Genomic DNA, 23,205 nt, shown 5'->3' on the forward strand with positions numbered 1-23,205 from the left:
CACTGTAACCACATGGATGTGGAACACCTTGAACCAGGGTGACAGCAAGGAGGAGGTAATAAACAGCTTTTGGATTTCTTCTGAAGACGGGGTCACCAGGATTTTCTGATGGAGTGGGGAGCATTGGGTGTATATGAAAGAGAACAGGGACCAAAAATACTCATTTTTCACTAAGATCTAAATAATACCAATGTGGCTGAAGAATGCTTCATTTTGAAAAATACTTGGATTGAGCTGGGGATTTAGCTCAGCGGCATAAGCACCTGCCTTGCAAGCAGGCAGTCGTGAGTTCGATCCCTGGTACCGATAAAAAGGAAAAAGACACAAAAAAAAAAAAAAAAGAAAAATACTTGGATCTTATACAAAATATGTATATTAGAAAAGTATATTTCCATTTTAGAAAAGCATTATCATGTATATTCTAAATAAACTCATTTTTATTTTTGTATATAGACCACCCTTGATTTATTTCTTTCAAACAATACAAAACCCTCCCTTAAAGTAAATTTTTATTCACTTTTAGTATTGCACTTCTTGAAATGTACATATATTTACAGAAAATTTGAAATGTTTATTCTAGTGTTTTGTGATAAAAGTCTATATAATTCATATATTTGTTCGACCAGAAACTTTCACAACTGTTTAAATTACCACTCAATAGTAAAAAGCAATACTTTAAAAGGGTGGGGGGAGTTTGCGCTTGAAATATGGGTTAATGGGAAGAAAGGAAGAAGAATGCGTTCTTCTTTATTCTAGGAAGGGGTTATTGTTGGTGATGATAATGGAGTAACAACTTCTGCTTGGGCTTGTTGAATCTCACAAATCATGTAGAATTCCCTGGAACTTTACTGAATAGTTGAGTTTCCAAGGGGTCTTTGGAGTTCAGAGGACTAGCTAGACCTTAGTACAAATCTCAGAGTCTTCACTGTACAGAAAGCATCTCAAATTTTCAGACTGGAGGGGCCTCACTGGAAGAAGAGGATACACAGAGAGGAGGTTCAGGACTGAACCTCAAGATGCCCTTAGTGTTGGAAGTGGGAAGGCTGTAAAGGGGAGCTAGAGACACCTGTAATGGAAAGACTCACGATAACAGGCAGCCCTAGTGTCTGAGGAACCACGTGAGGAATATTCCAACATGGAGTGATATGTGTCTCTGTCTTGCTTTATCATAGACCAGTATTAAGCATGTTGTTTTGTGTTTAAGGATTTGCTCATTTCTCTTATTAAAATATTCCATAGGAAATTAATCATATGGGAAAATGCATTTTTTATGATGCTCCCCATAGGTAAAATAAGCAATTTTGACTAGATATATTCTAAAATATCCTTCTGTCCTTGATCCTGTGACATTGTTTTCACAATTCTCGGACTCACTCAAGGCTGTATCTACTTGGGGATTCCACATCTTCATGACAGTCAGAATTTAAATCATCTTCTGTGTAGTTTCTTTTAAGCAAATGGTCTTTAAGGTCATACTATTTTGGTTTCATTTATGCATCTCTTTCTTCTTTCTTGTGATTGTCTAGACGTGGGAGAAACTGCCACCTTTGAGGACCTGGAGAAGGCTGTGTAGGACTCTCTGTGGAAGCACGGATACCTGTGCCTGGCGAGCTGAGCTGAGATTGTCTCAATCCCAATGTTGCCCTGAAGTCTATAACCAAGATCTAGAAGTTTAGGATTTTGAAGGTATGGTCTTGAAACTTTAACGTCTTCATTTGAAGGAAAATGTTGTACATTTGAAACTGTTTAATCATTTTCCTGGCCTGTACCCTACCCTTTTTGGCCCTTCTTCCCATCAAGGCAAGAACTTTTCCTTTACTACCAGATTGTAGGTTATGATGAGATAGATCAAGATACAAGGGAGGAGACTGAAGCAGAGCTGTGTTGAAGAGGTGGCCTGAGGTTGGCGAGACAAGGGAAGCATGCACAGAGACTCCTGCAGGTGTCTCTGATACAAAGAAAAAAACTACTTCAGGTAAAGAGCTTGAGTACAGCGAGTATGCTGTGTAACACAATGTTTATTTCTGTGGTATTTCCTAGGCATGCAGTACTTTTGGTAAAGCTTTGTAAAGACAGGGGAGCTGTCCTTGCTTTCTTATTTACACCCATGGTATGATAGATTCTGAGTCCAAAGATCTCAGTTCATTTTACAATGATAAGCATCATGGTGATAGTAACAGTGATCTTTTCCAGGGAGCAAAGATTGTGTGTATATGTAATAGATGTGTATGTAGGTATTTTGTTCAGTTGCATCTCATTTCTCTCATGTATGTGTTGGTGAACATATTTTTGTGTGTACAAATGGAGGATGAGAGAGAAAGAGAGAGAGAGAGAGAGAGGACAGGAGAGAGACAACAGTCAGAAAGACCACTTATAAAGTGTTTATTGTGAGTCAGACATTGCACTGTAAGCTTTGTAAAAAGTACTACAGTATATCATAAGTACAACTTGTAACAACCACGGGGAATAGGGATTTCTATTCTGGGAAACCAGAGGGGATCTAAAGTAAAAGTCTTTCTAAGTCTGTGCAGCAAGGAAGGGTCAAGGGCCAGCTTCATTTTCAGTCTTATTAGAACTTAAGTCTTTATGCTTATGTGAATAAAATAGTAGGATTGCTTTTCCTGCTGGTTAAAATTACCTGGGAGAAAATAGTTTAACAGTTCAGGACCACATGGTATATTCAATGGAAATTGTAAGATGTCTTAGGAAATGCTTGAAAACTCATTTGCTGTCTTTCTAATCTCCTTCAAAATGGAAAAAAGGTGAAGGAGAGGGAGAGGGAAGGGAGAGAGGGAGGAGAGGGAGAGGGAGAAGGAGAAAAAGAAGGAGGAGAAGAATAAGCAGCAGCAGCAACAGCAGAAGAAGAAGAAGAGGAAAAAGAAGATGAAGACAAAGATGAAGATGAAGACAAAGAAGAAAGAAGAAGAGAAAAAACTTCTTATAGTCCAAAGGCTTCTGGACGCTGGGAGAGCACAGGCCAGCTGTCGGACTGGCTTCCTGAGTGTGGCCCCAGGCGCCGCCCTCACCATGGGTCCTGCATCTGTGTGGGTGCAATGCAGAGCACATAAAGATCAAATTGGTTATAGCCACAGACCGATGCCCTGTTAAGTCCAGATTTCTCACTGCTGGAGTAAGTGTGGCTGGAGTAAGTGTGCTTCCAGGTAGTCATGCATGAACCTTCCTTTGAGGATGAGGCATGCATACTTTCTTCTTTCCCCAAATACCACTGAAGAAATGTTATAACTCTGACATTCACAGTGCTCAAGTACTTCTAAAATGGTGCTGACAGGGGAGTGAGCTGGCGAGAGGGCGTCATAAGCAGACTCCCTTCTTCCTTTATGTAGGGAAATTTTTTTCTTGTTTCTTCAAAGTATGTTTATAAAGGAGATAAATTATGTTCCTCTCTTGGATCAAAAGGCATCTTTAAAGCAGTCGAAGTATTCATTATAATTAGGAATTCATCCTCCATTAACATTATATCAAAGGTCAAACAGGTAATTGAACAATCAGGAAAAAAACACAGCTCCACTGTGTACCTTATTTTGAGCCCTTGCACAAGTATAAACATTTTGTGTAACAGAGCATGGTTGTGGTGCAGCTTCTCTGCCCACACATCCTTGATCAGTGGGAAAGGAAAGCCAAAAGCTCTTTTCTGCAGATCCTACACTCCTGGAGAAGCTTAGAGGGTCAGGTTGGGGTTCTTATGAGTAAGTTCGTCCTTTGAGAGTGGCAATTTCTAATTCAGCATGTTTGTGTTCTGTCAATAATATTCACCTGATGCCAACTAATTAACGCAGACATTTGGAGGTTTTAAAGGACTTGGCTATTAAAAATATTCTTGGTTTAGAGAATGATCCCCTTCTAAGGGAAAGTAAACTATCTGATTGCCAATCAGGAATGCAGGGAGGAGGATGTCTATTTTCAGTGCATGCTTAGATAGGGCTCCACTCAGCTGAAGTGCATGAAAAGTGTGTACATCCCTGGTTATAAACCAAAACCCAGTTGCCAAGATATGAGGCAGTGTTGGTACCACAGTGCTTCCTGGCTTTTAGGACCTGTCACATTGAGCAGGTTCCATGTGGCCTTTCAAGTGAAGATAGACAGAATAAATTAGTGGTTGCAGGATTAGACTTTAGAAAACGTAGCTCAAAGTTCTATTCAAGTTTCTGCATGAGCAATCAAAAACCATTTAATTCTTCTGAGCCAATGTTCTTTAAAGTGTGGTCTATAAAACAGCAATATCAATGTCATGTAAGCCTGTGAACATGCAGATTCTTGGGTCTTGTCTTAGACCTAATAAATCAGCACCTTTTAAGTTGGGATCCAGGGATCTCTTTGTCAACCAACGCTACATAATTCATAGGCTTTGCTAAAATTTAAAACATAATGCTAAATCTATTCCTTGACTCTGAAAAATAAAGAAGCCTATAAACATGTCATGTCTAAACCTAGGAAGATCTAAGAATTTTAATGGTCAGCAGGCCTTTGTGATTACGTACATAGCTTATCCATACTTATATATACATATGCATGTATATGACATCATGAAAGGGAAAAATTCAAAACCACGAGGAAAATTAAAGACATTTTAGCCATTGTATTTAAAATCTACAAGCAAGTAACAAATAAGTAAAACAATAAAGTTAAACTAGATGGCATTATAAATGTTAGTTGAAACAAAATAGAGAGTTTTGAAATAGATCTACCTGGGTTTAGTCTACTGGCTTTCATCAGGTGTACCAAATCAGTTCAGTCCCAACTTTCCTGGGACAGGAAAGTTGCTTCAGCAAATAGTGTGACACAGTTAGATATTGATATTAAAAATACACAAAAATCTATTTGAGTCAGATCCCAGATGGAAAAATAAAAGATGACACAAAAAGTTTTCCTGGAAGAAAAGCTAGGATAATTTTATAACTTGAAAAGGGAAAATATTTCATAGAAAGAACACAAAAGGTAAAAACCCTAAGAGGAAAGGCAGTGCACTGAACTTCATGAAAATGAGTTTGATCTACTCATAAGAAAAAAAAAAAAAAAAAGAAAAGAAAAAGAAGACAGGCTATAGGCTAGAAGAAAATGTTTGTAATCTGTGTATCTAACAATCTAAACATTTCAGAAATTTAAGACCCAAAATGGTGCAACACATCATTTGTTGTCAAATAAAATATAAATTAAATTACAAAGATGTACTACTACATACCACTAAAGTGAAAGAACTAGCAATACTCTAGGTTAACAGGATGTGGAACAACTCTCAACTCTCATATATAACTGGAAACAGACAAGAAATTCCACTCTTGTTAGCTTCAAATGTAAAATCCCAAGGCTGAAGGTAACGCGGAGGTCTATCAACAGCAATTAAATGGACTCTAATGCATTTGTAAGTGAAATAACAGGAACATGAGTACATAATATGGACCTCATAGAGAATGTGCAGCTTAAGATTCTAAAAATGGAAAAAACCTACCCATTGCGTGATTTCACTTACATGACATTATAGAACAGAGCTAATCTCTAGTGATAGTTATCAACTCATTGCCTCGTCTGGTGGGGATGGCTTGGGAAGTGTGCAGAGAGAAACTTCTGAGATGATGAAAATGTTCTGTGCCCTGATGTGCACTCATCAAAGTGACTAAATCACACACTTATTAAGCATTTCACTGTATGTAAGTTATAACTTCAGGTTAAAGTATCTTAAGTTTTTTTTAGAAAAGATGCCATTAATTGAGCACATTGTTCAAAGTGCTTTTTCAAACACAGAAACTCATTTAGTCTCTCAGACATCTCTCTGAGAAAAGCATTGTTTTTCCTGATTCAGAGCTAAGGAATTTGAGAGAATTAATTCCAGTTGTCCAAACCATGCTGCTGGTATAGAAAAACTGAGTCCAAAGTCTCATGCCTTTGTCTCCAAATGGCCTCACTGTTTTCCATGAGCACCTGTGACTCCAAACTTGATTTCTGGTCAAGCGTAGGGAAACACATCTGGCAGAGGCTTCCAGAAAGGCCAGTTAAGTTGATGAATTCTCTGTTTCTAGTAACTATGGAGACAAGTTTGGGCAAAACATGAATATTTTATACAACTCCTGCCCTCTAGGATCTCCTGCCTAAGTGCTCTCTCAAACATGTCTTTTTATCCTCAGGATGAACTTTTGTGATCATGGGACATGATCCAAATAATAGCACCAGAAACTCTGAGTTTACACAGAGTTAGTGTAATTTAATAAACCGCACTGGCATGTGACTGGCTGGGCTCAAATCCAGGGCTTGCCACTTTCTGGGTACAGGACCAATGGGCAGGGCACTGCAGTCCTCTAGCCTCAGTGGAGATGCACTGATGGGTATCATACCTACTTGACACACAGTGAAGGTTACAGGCATTTATGCTTGTAAAGTTCAGGTAAGTGTTGGCTCCTGTAAGCCTTTTCTAAATGTTAAGCTCCTGCCTTATGGTTCCTAGGAACAGTGATATCCCTAAACAAGGGGAAAATGTGATTCCCTGTTGCATCCACATCGCTGAGTCCCTTTGTAAATGTATTCCTTTAATTTCAGCTAATACAAAGTATTGTTTTCTAAAAACTATAACTGTTTCATTATAAGAGTCTAGACTGTGAATGAAGTAGACACAGTTGCTGAAGGGGAAAACCAGCATTTAATTAATATGTAGAAAATTATGTTGAGGAAAAACTTGTCGTTAAGTGTAAATGTTATGTTTTATCTGTCCACCGTGATTGAAAGGGAGCCCGGAAGTATTCAGCACATTTAACAGATAGCGGCAAGGTTAATTGCCTTAGTGACACAGAACAGCTGAGTTCCTTTGTGGCCCCTCCACAGATTGTGTTACTGTCACATTAGGTTTCCATGTGACTTCAGCATCCGCCTGCATTTTAGCTGTGCATTTTAAAGTCTGACTTCTCAGAGGACAATTTAAAAGCCAGAAAAATTGCAAATTTGTGAAAGTTTCTAGTGCCTTTCCTATACTGACAAATTAATTAGTTTATTCTCAACTTGGTGTATAGATAGAAAATCTCTATGCACTCTCAGTCATGGTATCGAAGAGAAATTGCAAACTGCAGTTTGGTATCATTTTTGTTTTTGTTTCTGGTAGTTATCATGAGTGCTGGAGAAGTGGTGACTTAGATGAAGATCATTCAGATACTGATTGTGTGTGTGTGTGTGCATGTGTGTTTTCCCATTTGGAATTGTTCTCATCAATAAAGTCATATGCTGGTTTTATGGAAGTCTTGATATTCATGTGGATCATTGTGTCTTTGGATATTTTCTTTGGGTGTAAGAATATGGTTGTTATATTTTATGTGCATCCCAGCAAAGCTGCAGAACTCTCATTTCTTTGGTACTCAGTGAGTTTCATTTCTTTGGTACTCAGTGAGTTTCATTTCTTTGGTACTCAGTGAGTTTCTTCTGAAGTTCATCATGTGTTGAAATTTTGTGCCAGATAATAAATATCATAGCATCAAGCATGAAAGGATCAGCAGAGCCAAGTCATGCTTTCTCATAAGAAGCTAAGAATCTGGATGGAGAATCCAGGATACTACTCTTTACAGCTGGATTTGCTTGTTTCTTTACATAGTTAACAGATCTGTTAGTTACCAGATAATATAACACCTATTATGAACCGGTAGTTGGGCTAACTTTTGCCACTTGTTGACTGTGTAATATGTATCTATTCTTTCAGTCTAAATTTCTTCATCTTGTGTTTGCTTTGGCAACATCTATGCTAAATTCTCTCATGTGTAACATAGGGAGGATGTCCTTGATCTAACAAATATTATTGTCATTCAACCTCAAGTAAATTCGTGATTATTGGTGGCCAAACCCTTCCTGAAATGGATTAACAACTAACTCTAAAGGTCAATTCAAACATGGGCTATGAATTCACAAGCAAACTGATCTAAAGAAAATTTTTATGAACTCTGTATAAGACTGCACACTGAATTTTAGCACTTCCCTATCACAAGACCTTGAAAGACCCAAGATAGTGTATTTATGATGTTTCATTTTTCCATCTATATAGTCTAGAACTATTCTATCATAATTGTCTTTTTGCCTGTAATAATGGTTCTTACAATATCATCTTCATTTTATATTGTACCCTGTCAAAATAAGAAATTTCTATCTGATCATTGGGATCCACATTTACTATGCATATAGCCAACCCCATTCTATTCCTAGGGTTTTGGGTACTATTTGACTGAAGAACAGTTGCTTTAATGCTCTTTGCTTTTGCTTCTGAATGTGGTAGTACCCTTTTTTTTTTAATTTGTTTGTTTCTAATTCAGACAGCTGCCATTTTAGGAATAGTTTCCTTTTGACAGTTACTGGAGAAAGATTTGTGTTTTCCCCCTTGAGCATTATGTTTTGCAGTCTGTTTGTTTACTTGGACTGGATTTTACCCAAGGCCTTTAAAACGTAACAAAATCTAAGTTGCTGCTGCATTCTGAATCTTGTATAGATTTAGGTCTCATGCCAACCCAAACTCAGCTCCCCTCCTCCCCTCCGTTGTCCTCTCTTTTCCCCCCATTTCTTCCCTTCCTTCTCTCCCATTGCTGCCAATGTGTATATATAGGGGAATGAATTGAACTGAATCCAGGCCCTTTACACTGAGCTACATCCTCACACTTTTTTTTTTTTTTTTTTTTTTTGAGATAGCATCGTACTAAATTACTAAATTGCTCAGGCTTGGCTTGAACTTGCAATTCTGCTCCCTCATATTTTCAAGAGTATTGTCATTGCAGGCGTGTGCCACCATGTCTGATTGGTTTGGGAGTACATTTTAGAGTTCTTCCATTTTTCTTTCCTTCCCTGTTGACTCTTATCAGCAATGCTTCCCTACTGCATCCTGCTTTTTTGCCTTTAATGAGCCCCCTTATCCCTCTCACCAGGCCAGAAATAACCGATATATAATACACAGGCTACCATAACCCCTGCCTGTGGCCTTGCAGACAAAATTGAACAATTTAGCCCCACAAACCCCAGGACCCTTCCCACACATCCTTCCAAACAGTCGTTGAAATAAGTGTGGAGGGCAAAATCTCTTTGCCTTTTCTGAACTGTACGATTTTCTTTCCAGAGCTTTTATTTGCTTGCTTTGAGGTCAGGACCTTATTGCTTTCAAAGTGGTGGTGTTTGGGAACCCCTTTTCTCCTTTAACTCCTTGCTTGAGAGACTGTGAGTTTTGTATGTGAATTTTGAGGAACTTGAACAAGCTACCAGACTTAATCTGTGAGACTTAGGCACCAAGAAGCATTTCCACAACATTTGACCACTTATGAAACATTATTGAACTGTTCTTATCGTTTGGTTTGCCTTTTTGTATACATAAATATTCATGCTCCAGAAGATTTTCCTGGTTCGAATACATCTTTCATTTGCTGGACCATTTTGAAAGTAGTTTAAATGAGTGAAGGCTGAATTTGGTGACATAACCCTCCTGATTGTGTTTTCTGCCAGGTATTGCCTTATGTACAAAATACACTTTGTGTCATGATTGTTGGCCTAACAAAAAATATAAAAAAGTGATGAAATATTGGGTCGTAACTGTAATAAAGTTGATAAAAGCCGCATTCCCCAGAAGCAGGAGTACATTCCATTCATCTGGCTATCTTTCTTCTCATCATGTTACCTTCTATTAGTTTCTGTAATGAAAACATGGATTTTCTTCCCAGACGAAAGATGCCTATCTGTAAATGCACTTAGTCTGTGTATAATTTCAAGATATATTTGGATCCATATAAGCCCACCAATGGATTAAAGATCTAGGAACCCTTCCTATAGTAATATACAAGATATTTGAACCTAATATTAAGTAGCCTGTGACATTAATCACTTTTTCTTTCCAGAGCTAATACGCATACATAAACGTGGACAAAGATTCCATATAAGCAAGTCTCTTACCTATAGGACATACATATTATAAAGACAGGGTACAGAAAAAATATTTCTATGTTCGAAATATTGATATCTGAGCCTTTACTTGAAGCTGTAAGATTCCATGCAAAATATGACAAAGTATGGGCAGAAAAGAAGAAAAGAATTAAAGAAGGGATTACTTGAAAGTTGATCTGTGGTATGAATAATGATTCTTCTACTCTGTTCCTCCTTATGAACAGAACTCAAGGCCCCCAGGAAGACCCTGGAAGGCTCTTTTCTAAAGATACAGATTGGAATTCGCAAGTGAATAATAACAACTGTTTGTAGACTGGATCTTCACAGAAGGTCTCTCACTTTATCCCTTCATCAAGGGCATCCCAAGCCTGCGTCTAATTCCCTGCTTGTCCTTGACACAGACCAGCAAGTGGTCCTGCTCCATTACACCCACAGGTCCCAGCTAGTCCGCCCTCCCATTCACAGTGGACACCTACTTGGAGAAACACCTGCATGCAAAACAATGTTTTACACTGTGCATGTATTACTTAGGTCAGATATGATTGATGGCAACATCAGGAAAATAATTTTAAGTATCTGTCATTCTACTCAGTGGGAATATGTTCTAGGCAAACAATGAAAGAGGCTTCATTAATTTGCTAATTTAGTAAATCTCTCAGTCAGGATACTTGTGACCATCTCACTGTACAAGTAGGATCTTACCCATTAAAGACGTGTTTAGCATCATACCTTACTAAAAGTGCATAATATGGCCATTTTAAATGATGGTTAGTTTGATTTCTGTGCTGGACAGACTGCATAATACATCGTGAAATACAGGACATCTTTCTAGGGACTTTTCACAAGTCATTTTGTCTCCAATACACATGAGTCTATAACCTAGCCCTTCTGCAAGATGCCTCTATTATAAAATAGCTGAAATTAGGTACGCAGCCACAATAACGTTTCCTTATTTATGGTTGTGGTACATTTTCCATGTATGGCTTACATACAACAAAATCACAAATTTTAAGTGTATAGTCTGAATTTTGACAAATTCTCCTAACTGCACTCCTAACTGCTACCCCAGTCAAAATGTGACAGGTTTTCATTGCCATAAAGCTCTTCCACTCCTGACATCTCCTTCCCCCCGCATAAAGCACGCAGGATTATGCCCTTTTGAAAACTTTATGTAAGAACTCTTCTAGGAGATGTTTTGTCTTCGGCTTCCCTTGTTCAATGTGATGTGGTGAGAGTCCATCTGTCTCATTCTGTGTATCAGGAGGTCATTTATTTTTGTTCCTCACAAATGCGATTGAATAAACACCCACGCCATAAGGTTTTTTCATCTCTTCTCTGATTCTTTAATCTCTTCTGGGCTAGTTCCAGTGTGGAAATATCAAGAATCAGGCTCTTGTAAATATTTGTGATCAAATCTTTGTGTAGACATACTTTTTAATATTTTAAAAATGGGGGATACATATCAACAGGTAAAACTGCTGAGTCATGAGCATTATATTTCATTTTATTAAAAAAAAATTCTCCTAATGGTGCCATGAAGTCATTTATGTCCACAAGTAATGTAGACTTGGTGGTTCTATTTGATTACTAGCACTTGGTAGAGTTAGTTGTGTTAATTCTATTGGATGTGAGATAATATCTATTTGATTTGTATTTTCATATGGCTAAGAACATTAAGCATACTTCATTATGTTTAATGGCCATTTTTATGTCTTTCATGAAAAATCTGCCCAGGCTTTTCACTCAGAGATTTATTGGCTTACTTGTCTTCTTTATTAATGATTTGTAGGAAATATATTAATCTATGTAAATAGCTCTGTTTCACAAATATATTTTCATAGTACACATACATTCACGCAGTCTGCTACTTGACTTTTTGTTTTAATAATAGTACCTTCTAAAAAGCGAGCAATTTTAGTTTTGATGGAGTCCAGCTCACTCACATTTTCATTTTCCAGTTTGTACTTTTTCTGTCCTAACATAGAAATCTTTCCTAACTCAAAGTCAGAAAGATAGCCTTCTAAGTTTTCTCCTAGAAAACTTACAGCTCTAACTTTTCCATTGAGGACTGTGACCTATATCTTTAATTCATTTCTATATGTTAGGGTTTTCCAGTTTTAGACCCAGTATGTCAGCAAATAAATTCATCAAGCATTTGGTTAAGCCGAAGCCATCCTCTGTGGTGGGCTTGTTGCTCTGCTCACCCTACCTCCACCCCCTGGAAGTCTCCCCACAACCCACACACACACTGTAACAGCATGGTCTGCCCTTGCTCAACTAGGAAGGGCTCATAACCTCTGGACTCTTATTCTTTCAAATGTCTTTAAATCTGTAACTTTGAAGCACCTTTAAAGAGCTGTATGTATCTAATATTTCTTGTAGTTTGGTGAGAATGAATTTATTCATATCTTCTACCTTTTAAGTATAGTGACATTTTCAGTCCTCCATTTAAAAATTTATAAACAAACTCATGAAGAAAATCAGTAAACCAGAAGTAAAAAAGCAATTATAACTGCTATGATTTAAATTTAAATTTAGCCCTTCCAAAATGCTTGTTAAAATTTAACCCCTACCATACAGTATTAAGAGGTGTAAACTACAGAGGAGGATTGGTTCTTTGGAACCCGAGCCCTCATGAATAGGATTAACACTTACAAAAGAGCTCACGAAGGTGGAAAGGGGCACTCTCTGGTTCCTCAGCTATTCTCCTGTGTGAGCAGAGTCTGTGCCCTGTTTTTTTCCATTCCACCATATGAAGACACAGCATGGATCCCTTCCCAAGGTGCAGGAGCAGAGCTGTCTCTCACACTTCCAAGTCTTCAGAACTACATAGAATAAATTTCTATTGATAAGCTAACCGGGATGCAGTTTTGTTATACCAGGCCAAAACTCTAAGACAGACATTAGTATCAGAGACATGGGATTGTTTTAACAAATAACTGAAAAATGTGGAAGCAGCTTTGGAGCTGAGTAATGGGTAGAGACTGGCCCAGTTTTGAAGTAAAAGGGGGAGGAACCTCTTTGTATGGCAATGAATAAAGTATGACAGGCTCAGAATAAGAACAATTACAGAGGAAGCCTCAGTCTCAGAGATTTTCTAAGTGGTTATGAATGGAATAAATACAGAGTCAAAGTCACCCAGTTTAAGTTCCAGAGGGAATGAGGAATCCCTTATTGGAAACTGAAGAAAGGTCATCCTTGTTATAAAGTGGCAGAGAATTTAGCTGAATTTGTCTGTTTCCTACTACCTGTGAAAGGCAAAATTTAGGAGTTATGAACTCGAATATTTGGCAGAAGAGGTCTAAAAGCCAAGTATTCGGGATACTTTATGGCTTCTTTTAACCGCTTTTAGTAAAACAGGAGAAGAGAGAAAGGAGTAAGACAAAATTTATAATCAAAAGGTAGGCAGAACATAAAATTTAGGAAAATTATCTGCCTTATCTTGTAAAGAGTCGAAAGACCTGCAAAGCAGATAAAACTAAGGGATGGCCCAGCTGTGCTGTGCTAAGAACATTGGTACCGATAGAAATTATGAAGAATGACCCTGAAGACATTTCTGGAATCCTAGAGTCTGCCACTGTCATAGAAAGCCCAGCATGCCAGCCCCTTGGAGACAGAAGGGTTTTGGGGAGAGGACCAGGGTAGTCTTGTAACCTCAGAGCTCACTGCTCTGAGCTGGCTCAGCACTCTGCACCTATTTTGGTAAGTGCTCCTGGTCTCCCTGGTTGTGAAACAGACTGACTGAGGAGCATGCTGGGTTTCTGCTCCAGAGATGTAAGCTGTAAAGTTTAGTGGTGTTTATGTGGCATTACTTCTTGGGGCTTACAGAGAACATGAACTGCAGAGGTATAGCTGTCTCCACCTTGGTGTGTATGTTTCGAGATGGATTTGAACTCATTGTATAGCCCAGGTTGGCACTGATCTAACAGTGATCCTCCTGCCTTAGTCTTCTGAGTGATAAGATTATAAGTGTGAGCTACTACATCTGGCTGTCCACTCAGATCTTAAAGGACATTCCAGAAAGCCTCAAGACTCACCACTGGACAGGGCTAAGGCTCAGGGTCCACATGAGTGCAATTACTTGTGGATTTATGGTGGCAAAGATATCATGGAATCCCTATTGGAGTAGTATTGAATAGAGCTGTAGAAATAAGGCTGTCTCCAGGGCTTAATAACTGCTGGGTCCCAGAATTCATTTGCAGCTCCATGAGACTGCTGTGTGGGCCACATTCAGCACAGCCATCAGCCATGGGCCTTCAGGACCCTGGGGCCCTCTGCCTGATCCAAGACAGAGGATTAAGATAATTCTCGAGCCTTCAGATGTAGTATTGTTCATCTCATTGGATTCTGGAAGTCTTCAAGCTCTATTGTCCCTTTCCTTCTTGTCCAGTTCTCATTTTTGAAATAGGAATGTCTGTTATCTCCCTGTAACACCATTATGTTTTGTAAACACACAATTTATTTCCACAGTGTGGTGGATTAAAAACTGATGGTCAACTTGTAATACCAGTTGAATTGAATAATCAGCTGAGCATGGATGGGCAACCTGAGGGCTGGCACCAAAAGAAAAGGAGAACTGGAGAAGAAGAGATTGCTCTTGTTGTTTGGTGCTGTCGGTTCTCCTGGTGCCATGGGTTCTCCTGGAGGAGCTTGTCCAGCTTCTTTCCTGATACGAACCTGGCTGTTACCATTATCAGAGGAACTCAGGGTCTTGTTGTCATTGAGAAAGGCTGTGGTTCACTTTGGGGGAGCCCTGGTTCTTACTTTACCGCTTCCTGGCTTCTGGGGGTGTATACTACTCAGTCTCCAGGAGAAGCATGCCACACTGGCTTCCTGATACGAACTCGGCTGTTCTTATTGATGTAGGAGCTTGGGACCTCATCGTTGCTGAGGATGGCTGTGGTTCTTTTCGGGGCAGCTCTGGTTCTTACTTTGAGTGTTGTTTCCTGGCTCCAGTGCAGAACCCTCAGCCTGCTGGCACAGACCTTTTTGCTTCTGCTGCTGACCTTGAGACCTTCCCAATGCAGATTCGTGAAACAGACTTGCATGAGGCATTGTCGTGGGCTCTAAGCCTCCAGTTGGACTTGTGGAAGGCATTGTTATGGGCTCTAGATTTTCAACTGAACTCACACAGGTTATTGCCATGGGATGCAGGCTCTCGGCTGAATTTTCAAGGTCTTCATTGTGGACAGATTTCCTGTACTTTTTTTATATTTGAATCCTTGGGTGATCATTATTAATAGTACTATAAAGTATGTGTTCTTTACATAATTGTTCTCCTTGCGCATCCCTGACTACAACACATGGGTTCACAATCAAAGAGTAGTTTGCTTCAGCATTGATTCAATTTTGAGTCTCATCCATATTGGGCTCTGAACTTCAGACTGTTAATTGGTGCTGAAACAAGTTGAGTTAAAACTTTGGGGCTAGTAGGATGCAACAAATGTATTTTGAATGTGAAAAGAACATAAATTTGCATGGGGAGAAAGCTATGTTTTGAAGGATGGTGTTTTGTCTAAATTTCATGAGAAAAGTTAATCAAGAGTGCACCCATTTGTAGAAGTGTGGCCTTTGGGAAATGATTAAATCATAAAGGCTGAGCCCCAAAGAATGGATTAGCAGCCTTCTAAAAGCTAGAGTTTTAGAAGAACACTCATGTGTCTTTTGCTTTCCTTCAATGTGAATCAGAGCCGTTGTCTGCTCTAAAATGGGCTGTAAGCAGGGCTCCTCTTGGAAGCACAGAATCTAGCCCTTCCTGGAGGATGAACCTGAGAGTGCCCAATTGTAGACTTCCAGCCTTCAGAACTGTGAGAAAAAAATCCTTATGGTTTATAACTCCCTGGTCTGTAGTGTTTTGTTTTAATAGCACACACTAAAACTATCACAAAATAAACAAATGCTACAAATAAATATGGGACCATTACAAAATTATACAATGTGAGGGAGGACTTTATTTAAAGTTATCCTAGCATAAACCTTGGTCATAGTAAAACCAATGGTCTATCCATCAAAGAATAACCAAAACAGAAGAAAAGGGGAAAATTATAGACTAAGAAAGATCTCCTATTTATTAAATATTACATTTTTAACTAATGAAGGGACTGGAAAAGTGTAAATCTGTTAGGGCATAAGAATGAAAAATAACAGTTAGTATAAATAAGAAGACAAATACAGGACAATGCATGTCACTATTAGAACCTCTAGGGATGTCAGACAAATTGGGAGGAGAGGAAGTCATAAAAGAAATTTTGAAATATTATTCAAGCCAAATGGAGACAGTAGATCAAATTTACTCATCAAGAGTCAAGTGACATTAATGGCACATAAGTAGATGTCCCTGGTGTATCATGTTCGATTTTCAAAATTCAAACAAAAAGTAAAAGGCTCAGTAAGATGGAAAAGCAGCACACCTAGCACTCAAGGAAATTATCAAAATGGTAGCAGAATTGTGATGAACAGTGCTAGTGCTGGAGTGAGGAATAAATTTCTTGCATTTTCTGTAAAAAAAAAAAAACTATATTGTGCCTAGAAATTGTTTATAAGCCCGACTCTGAGGATAAAATAAAAGCATTTAAAGCCATCAGGATATCTAGATTCCTACGTAGTCTTTCTTAATATTCCTATGTACTGCTTCTTAATAGAATTGTGTAAGTTAAGAATGAATTTCAAGGTAACATTGTGAAAGAAACCAAAGTATAATAAATAAAGATTTTCTACTAACTATTTAAAATAAGTCATTCAGCAGTTTGTTTGTTTAAAATTAGAGTTTTCAAACTCCACGAAAGATATAGTAAAGAAAAAAATGAAATTCTTCCAATAGAAATCTGTTAGTGACTGAATCGCGTGATATGGAAGAAAAAAATTGATACCTTCTTCAAAGAAGAAAAAAGAAAGATAATTAGCAACCACATGGTGACCAAGATACTATATATATATGAAAATCATGGTTCAAATATAAACCATGACAGCACATACCATGATCGTGAATAATGTGTTTAAAATGATGCGTTTGACTTCTGTGGTTTAGAGGTTATGACATCGTATCAAAGATAAATAAATGTCATCGTAGTATACAACCTGGCTCTCCAAAGAGCAATTTATATGACTATAATAAACTCTCCTTTCCAACTTATGAATCACCTATAAAGTGAGTATGCAAGCGTGAGTATCAAATGTTACAAACCTTGAAAATGAAAGTAGGGACAGAGTCGAGAGATGACAGCAGTTAGGGTGAAGAGAAGGAGAAAAGAAAAAAATGTTGGGTTGTCTGACTTTTTAAAGAGGAGACATACGAGACTTTCCCCTCTGGGGTTGATGAAGCTAGACATTTTAGATGCAGCTCTTAAATCCATAACTACAAAAGTATAAAATAAACTTTGCAAAGGGCGGCAGTAAACTGCATCCTTACGCTTCCTTGAGAGACTAATATATATTACTCTAAAAAAAAGTAAAATATGAAGGCGGATATGCCACAAAAGGAGAGTTTGTAAGACTTAAAGAGAGTTAAGATTGGTGCCAGTGAAATGTGCTAGACTGATTCCCGGAAGTCCGGCTGGGGAAGTGAATGTGTTTTAATATATTATTCTACCTTTTGCTGTATACATGTGCTCCTTTGGGAAATATGAATAAAATAAGGAATCTATCCTGACTTCATGGTAGACTCCTACTCATTCTTAAATACTTCATCAAAATACAGTATTTAGAAAGTGAAACCATGAGTCACAGACAAAGAAACCCCAATGAATATATGCCAGTGATTTTATGCAGCACATTACTTAGAATAATAGGAAGTTAAAGATGGGTTGGAGAATACCTGAAGGAACAGAATGCAGCCTACCACAATGATATTTTGAAATTTGAATAAGGCACAAAGCAAGTTCATCCTATACAGTAATAGAATTCTAATCTTGGCATTGTCTCTTCTACAGGTTGTGAATCTTCAGTTTAACAAATATCCTTCAAGTCTGAGCTCTAAAGAACTTGTAAATAGCAAAAATCAAGCACTCATGACCCTGAGAAAGTTTAGTCCTTTACAAGTCCAGTGAATACTTTTCAATCCTTACTTTGAGAGTATACATTAGGGTTAGTTCTCTCTCTTAATTACCAGGTTTGCTTAGCTTTTGTCTCGAAAAGAGCTCCAAGAGTACCCCAAGAAGGTTTTCCTGAGTCTCTCCACATCTGTCTTTTCTTACCTTGTTTGTGTTTCCATGGCTTTCCTCTATTACACAATAACAGCATTGGAAAGATTATTAATTGTTCCTGCCTTGTTTCACCCCGCTCCCCACCACCAGCACCACTAGAAAGCAAGCTGTCTGTGCACAAGACTGGTGGTTAGCTAATTCTCAAAATGTGTGCTGAATTAATGATTTAACTTTCAAATGTTATTGGTAGGCTTTATAAAACAGAAGCTGAAAATGAGAGATGAGAACACAGAAGGAGAAAGATCGGTACATAAATGGCTCGAAGGGAAAAGCTTCAGTCTCCCATAAAAATCTGTTGATGTGGCAATTTGCAAGTTGTCCAATGAATAGCTTGTAGATACCGTAGTGACTTAATATAGCTCCAGTCAGTTGTGAAAGGAAATAGAATTCACCTAAGTTCTGCCAGTTTGCATGACTTACTGAAGCCATATCTCTTTCTTAGATCTTTTGTAATCTTTTCATCTTAATGCCAAGTATACTTGTGAATGAATTAAAGGGGTCTCTAGCATTCAGTGTCCTCTTATTTCACAATTAGATGCTAGGAAATGGTGCCAGTTATACTTTTTTTAAAGTTCATCAGCATAAACTTTTGTTTTTCCACTTCATGAATCCTGCATACAAACCATATGCAAACATAATGCCTTAAAACTGGGATGTTTTTGTCTTATCTTGTTTCAAGGAGCACTTAATGAGTCAAAAAATCTTTGTCCACATGTTTGTGTCTAGGTAGTCCCCCCCCCACCCCCGCAAGCCTCATGCAGTCAAGGTAGCAGCTGAATCTAGTGTTTGTGATTGGTTTGTTGTCTAGCACTGGGATTGGTGGGGTGATTGTTGCACCACCCAGAGGTGGAGCCGGCATACAGTTTAAGGGCAGGAAGAAGAAATGTTTTCCCTCTTACTGTTTGTGGTGGCCATGAATGGCTGCCCTGCCATACCATCCTGCCTTGGAGCTGAGTATGGACTGAAACCTCTAGAAACTAAGAAATAAACCTTTCCTTTCTTCATGTTGGGCACCAGGTATTTTGCCTCAGCAATGAGAGAAAAATAAATAAGACACCAATGAAGAGAGATTAAGAAACTAGTATAATGCATAAAATTCTTAATAATTTAAACAGCTTTATTGAAATATCTGTTATTGTAAAAGCCCCCCCCCCATTTCTAATGTGTTTTAAACTTTTGTTACATACTGAATAGTAATAATTTTGAAATATTATGTTAAGGTATTTTGAAATTTCCCTTTTTTTTTTTTTTTTTTTTTTTACATTTCAGTATAGCTATTAAAAGTATGTGGCTCGCAATATATTTTCATCAGACCACACTGATTAAAATAATGGCTTGTGATTATATGACCTGTTAGAAAAATCACAAACAAAATACCCCTTGAGTGGTTAATACATATCTCTTTCAAAGAAATTCAATTGGTCGTCTTCTGTTATCATCTAAAATACTACATAAGGAGACACCTCCTGCTGATTGTTGGTAGTTACAAAATAATTTTGGTGGATCTTGATTAGTAAAACTAGGAGAAGAAAATGACAATCATTTTATTTCCCAAAGATATTACATTTCACTTTGCATAAATCCATGTCAACATGCATTTATACCAGTTCATTTCTCCTTCATGACCATGACTAAGTGGCTTTATCATCTTGTTCAGGTATTTCAAACTAGGTTCCGGGAGTCCTCCTTGGGAACAATTGTTTTTGTTCTATAAAATGAAATGGCTCAACTTATTATGAAGTTGTATGTAAATAATCTTTAAAGGAACTGTCATAATGGAATGAATTGAAAATTAATCTGTTCTCTTCCCAGCAAAAGTAGAGTTTCTGTCTCCTTGACTGACTGTGTATGGGAATCCAGGCTGTGAGTGGGTTTTTAATGTGGAACTGGGCTTTATATAATTCTTTAAAAACTACATTTACATTTTCTTTTACTATCTCCCTGGAAGAAAGTAATTAAAAATCAAGTCTTTAAAAAAAGTAAATAAGCATCACTGACATTCTTTAGTGATCTGCATTCTCCTGAAATTCTGCTCCGTAAAGGAAAATTTTTTTTGTTTCCTTTTCTTCATGGTATCTTTGCACTGAGTAGATTGAAGCCAGTCTGGCAAGTGACCTTGGCTATGCCTTGACTGATATTTTCACCCACAATATGCCAAAGGGTAAGAAGCATTTAATTATTCCTCCATTAGCATCCTCTCCTTGAGTGATTTTGTGGACATTTATTTAGAACAGTGGCAGATGAAGCTGGGAGACCAGTGCAATGGATTCTCAGTCCTTGCTGTGTATAGAAATCAGCGGAGAGATGTTTGGATACCTGCAACACACTCAAAAACAATCAAATCAGCTTATGAATCCTACATACCAGTATTTCTGGAGTTTTTCCAGACTGATTTTACCATGCAACAAATCTGAAAACCAAGGCTTTTAATGTTATATTAGGGCCCAATTGTTTTAAACACTGAGTAACCTGTGATTTTTTTTTTTTTTTTTTTTTACACATGAGCTATTACTTGAAACTTCCATAAAAGCTGTATTGCTTTCTAAAGCCAGGCTGGGTTGGAAACCTACCCACTTGTCAGGCTTCGTGATCCCTACCACCATGTGGTCTTTGAGATACTTCAGTAGAGTTGCAGAGTTTGTCAAAGCACTGATGGGCTGTGGATCTAAGCTGAAATCCACACTTCCTGGAACTGAGGTGCAGACATATCTCATAACTTGTTTGTGTACTTTCTTTCTTTTCCTCTCCTTTCTTTTTCTCCTCGTACTCCAAGTTCTTGTCTCCCAAAAAGCAATCTATCAGATGCTTTACAAGGTGAAATATACTTCCATTTCAGAGTCCTGGATTTCAGAACCTATGGTACGCATATCACAGCAGGCTGTTTGTATCCCTGAAAGCTCTAAAAGACTCACAATCATTATTATAGAATTTCAGTGCTCTTGAAGACGGTGAAGAAGACAACTCAGATCTCTCAAAGAGATATATAGTTAGTAGACTGAATAAATAATATCTGTCAAATATACATGCTATTTTTGATATAGTTTAGATGAAATTGTGATTAATGGAAAACTAATTCATTTCACTGTGATTATACTGACTGCTATGGTTTAAATATGAAGTGTTCCCAAACACTCATGTATTGAGGGCTTGATCCCTGGAATGGTTTATATCTTGATGCCCCTCAAAACCCCATGTGGTCACAGGAAAGGCTTTTTGGAAGTGGCTGGGTTGAGATTGTTCTGCTGGGATCAAGGATGTGATGCTGGGATTGATTCACTTGTGCTAGGATTAAGGGTATGAGTGCTGCTTGCCTGAAGGATGGGTTATCTGGATAAAATGATAAGGGACAGAAGGAGCTGCTGTGGTTGTGGCTTGTTTTGTGTCACTTTTAGCTCTGTGCCTTCTACCTTCTGTTTTCTGCCCACCATGAACTATTCCCCTATGCCATGCCACCCTACCTTGGAACCAGACAACTGTAGAGTGAAACCTCTGCACACAATGAGCCAAATAAATCTTTCCTTCTTTAATTTTGGTGTTGAATATTTTGTCTATGAGAAAAGCGACTAAGACAAGCATCAATTTCCTGAGGTGGGGTCCAGAGATGATCAGATCATGAAGATGCTATCATGATCAGACCGTGAGTTCCCAGCTGATGCAGCTACTAAAAAGTGGGGCTCCATTGGAGAACCACCCACTGGAAGTGAGCCTTTGAAGGGTTTATTTTGTCCTGGGTCTCTTCCCTTGCTCTTCCTTGTTTGCTTCTGTCCACACTGGTATTAGTGTCTTTCTTCTGCCCTGTCCTTCTGCCATGTTTCTGCCTTAGAGCCAGCAAGTCATGCACTGAAACATTTGTAATTATGAAGAAAAATAAACTCTTCCTCCTTTGAATTGTTATACTCTAGTATTTGGTCACCGAGATGAAAAGCTGACTAATACATAAATGTACTAGCTTTTGTCATGATGCATTTTACTAGTAAGAGCAGTAACAGTCACCCTTACTGAGCAGTTGCTGTGTACTTGGTACTGTGCTCAGTTAGCAATTTATGTGTATAGTTTTTTTCAAACAACCTGAGAGCTCTAGGAGGTGAGGAACACTAATATCTCTGTGTGAGAAAGAGGTCAAATGGTAAAGTAACTGCATCACATTTATATAATTACAGCTGGCTGAGTCTAAACGTTGTGTTTATCTACTCAACTCTACTGCCTCGCAATAATTAACTGATAATGCATGTATTTTTTCCCTCTGTCAAATCACATTCTCCGTGTAAAAGACATTTTAATTTCAGTGGGGTTAAAAATCAACACCCTAGAAGTTGCTGCTCGTTGTCATTGTCCTGTTTTCATTTTTGCTTGTTTCTGTTTTCTTTCCTTTGTTTTATAATTTATGTGTGTGTGCTCTGGGTATAGGCTCATGAAGTGCTTACAGACCCAGTGCCTAAAGTGTAAAAATGGGGTTTGTGAATGTGGGCATTGGGTCTAATTACCTTGTGGCATGCACAGTTATCACACACTGGGTCGCTTCTGAAGATTAGTGGTGCTTCAGCTCCCAGTTGTGGGAGTGAGTGAGGCTAAGAGCAGGGCGCAGGCACGTTCTCACATCTGGAGGGGCCTCTGAGCCAGGACACAGCGGAGGGCATCCGGTGCTAGACAGGGCAGGCGAGCTGCTCAGATCTCTGTTCTTCTTATTACAGACCCATGAATGCTATAATGGGGCTCCACTGTCCTGACCTCATCCAGCCCTAATTAGCCCTCAGAGGCCCCGCTTCCAAAGGCCATCAAGATGTGCAGTTTAAGCCTTTCAGATGCCGACCAAATTTTAACACAGGGCTTCTGGGAAAATGAATTCGAACCAAAGCAGCATTTGAGAAAGGCTGTAACATCATAAAACAATGAAAACATAGAATAAATAACTACGGAATAATCTATACTCTGAAACTTGCTACTCTTTGACATTAGTCTTTGCTCTTCTTTTGTTAGAAATATACTTATGAAACTATATATATATATATATATATACATATACATACACACACATTTATGTGTCTATGTAGACATTTCTCCCTCTCTCTCTCTCTCTCTATATATATATATATATATATAT

At 38.2% G+C, this 23,205-nt stretch overlaps 1 protein-coding gene across 1 annotated transcript in view; it reads left to right on the forward strand.

Annotated features, from left to right (window-relative positions):
- Positions 1-1,541: 1,541 nt before the first annotated feature.
- Positions 1,542-23,205, forward strand: part of Sgcd (sarcoglycan delta) — a 554,972-nt gene continuing 533,308 nt past the window's right edge. Inside the window, exon 1 of the mRNA XM_063230698.1 lies at positions 1,542-1,686. The gene's annotated coding sequence lies outside the window, so the exon portion shown is untranslated. The remainder of the gene's footprint in view (positions 1,687-23,205) is intronic.

The sequence above is a fragment of the Cavia porcellus genome, unplaced genomic scaffold (assembly GCF_034190915.1).
Source record: "Cavia porcellus strain 051 isolate PalLab524CR breed Dunkin Hartley unplaced genomic scaffold, mCavPor4.1 scaffold_19, whole genome shotgun sequence".
Lineage (NCBI taxonomy): Eukaryota > Metazoa > Chordata > Mammalia > Rodentia > Caviidae > Cavia > Cavia porcellus.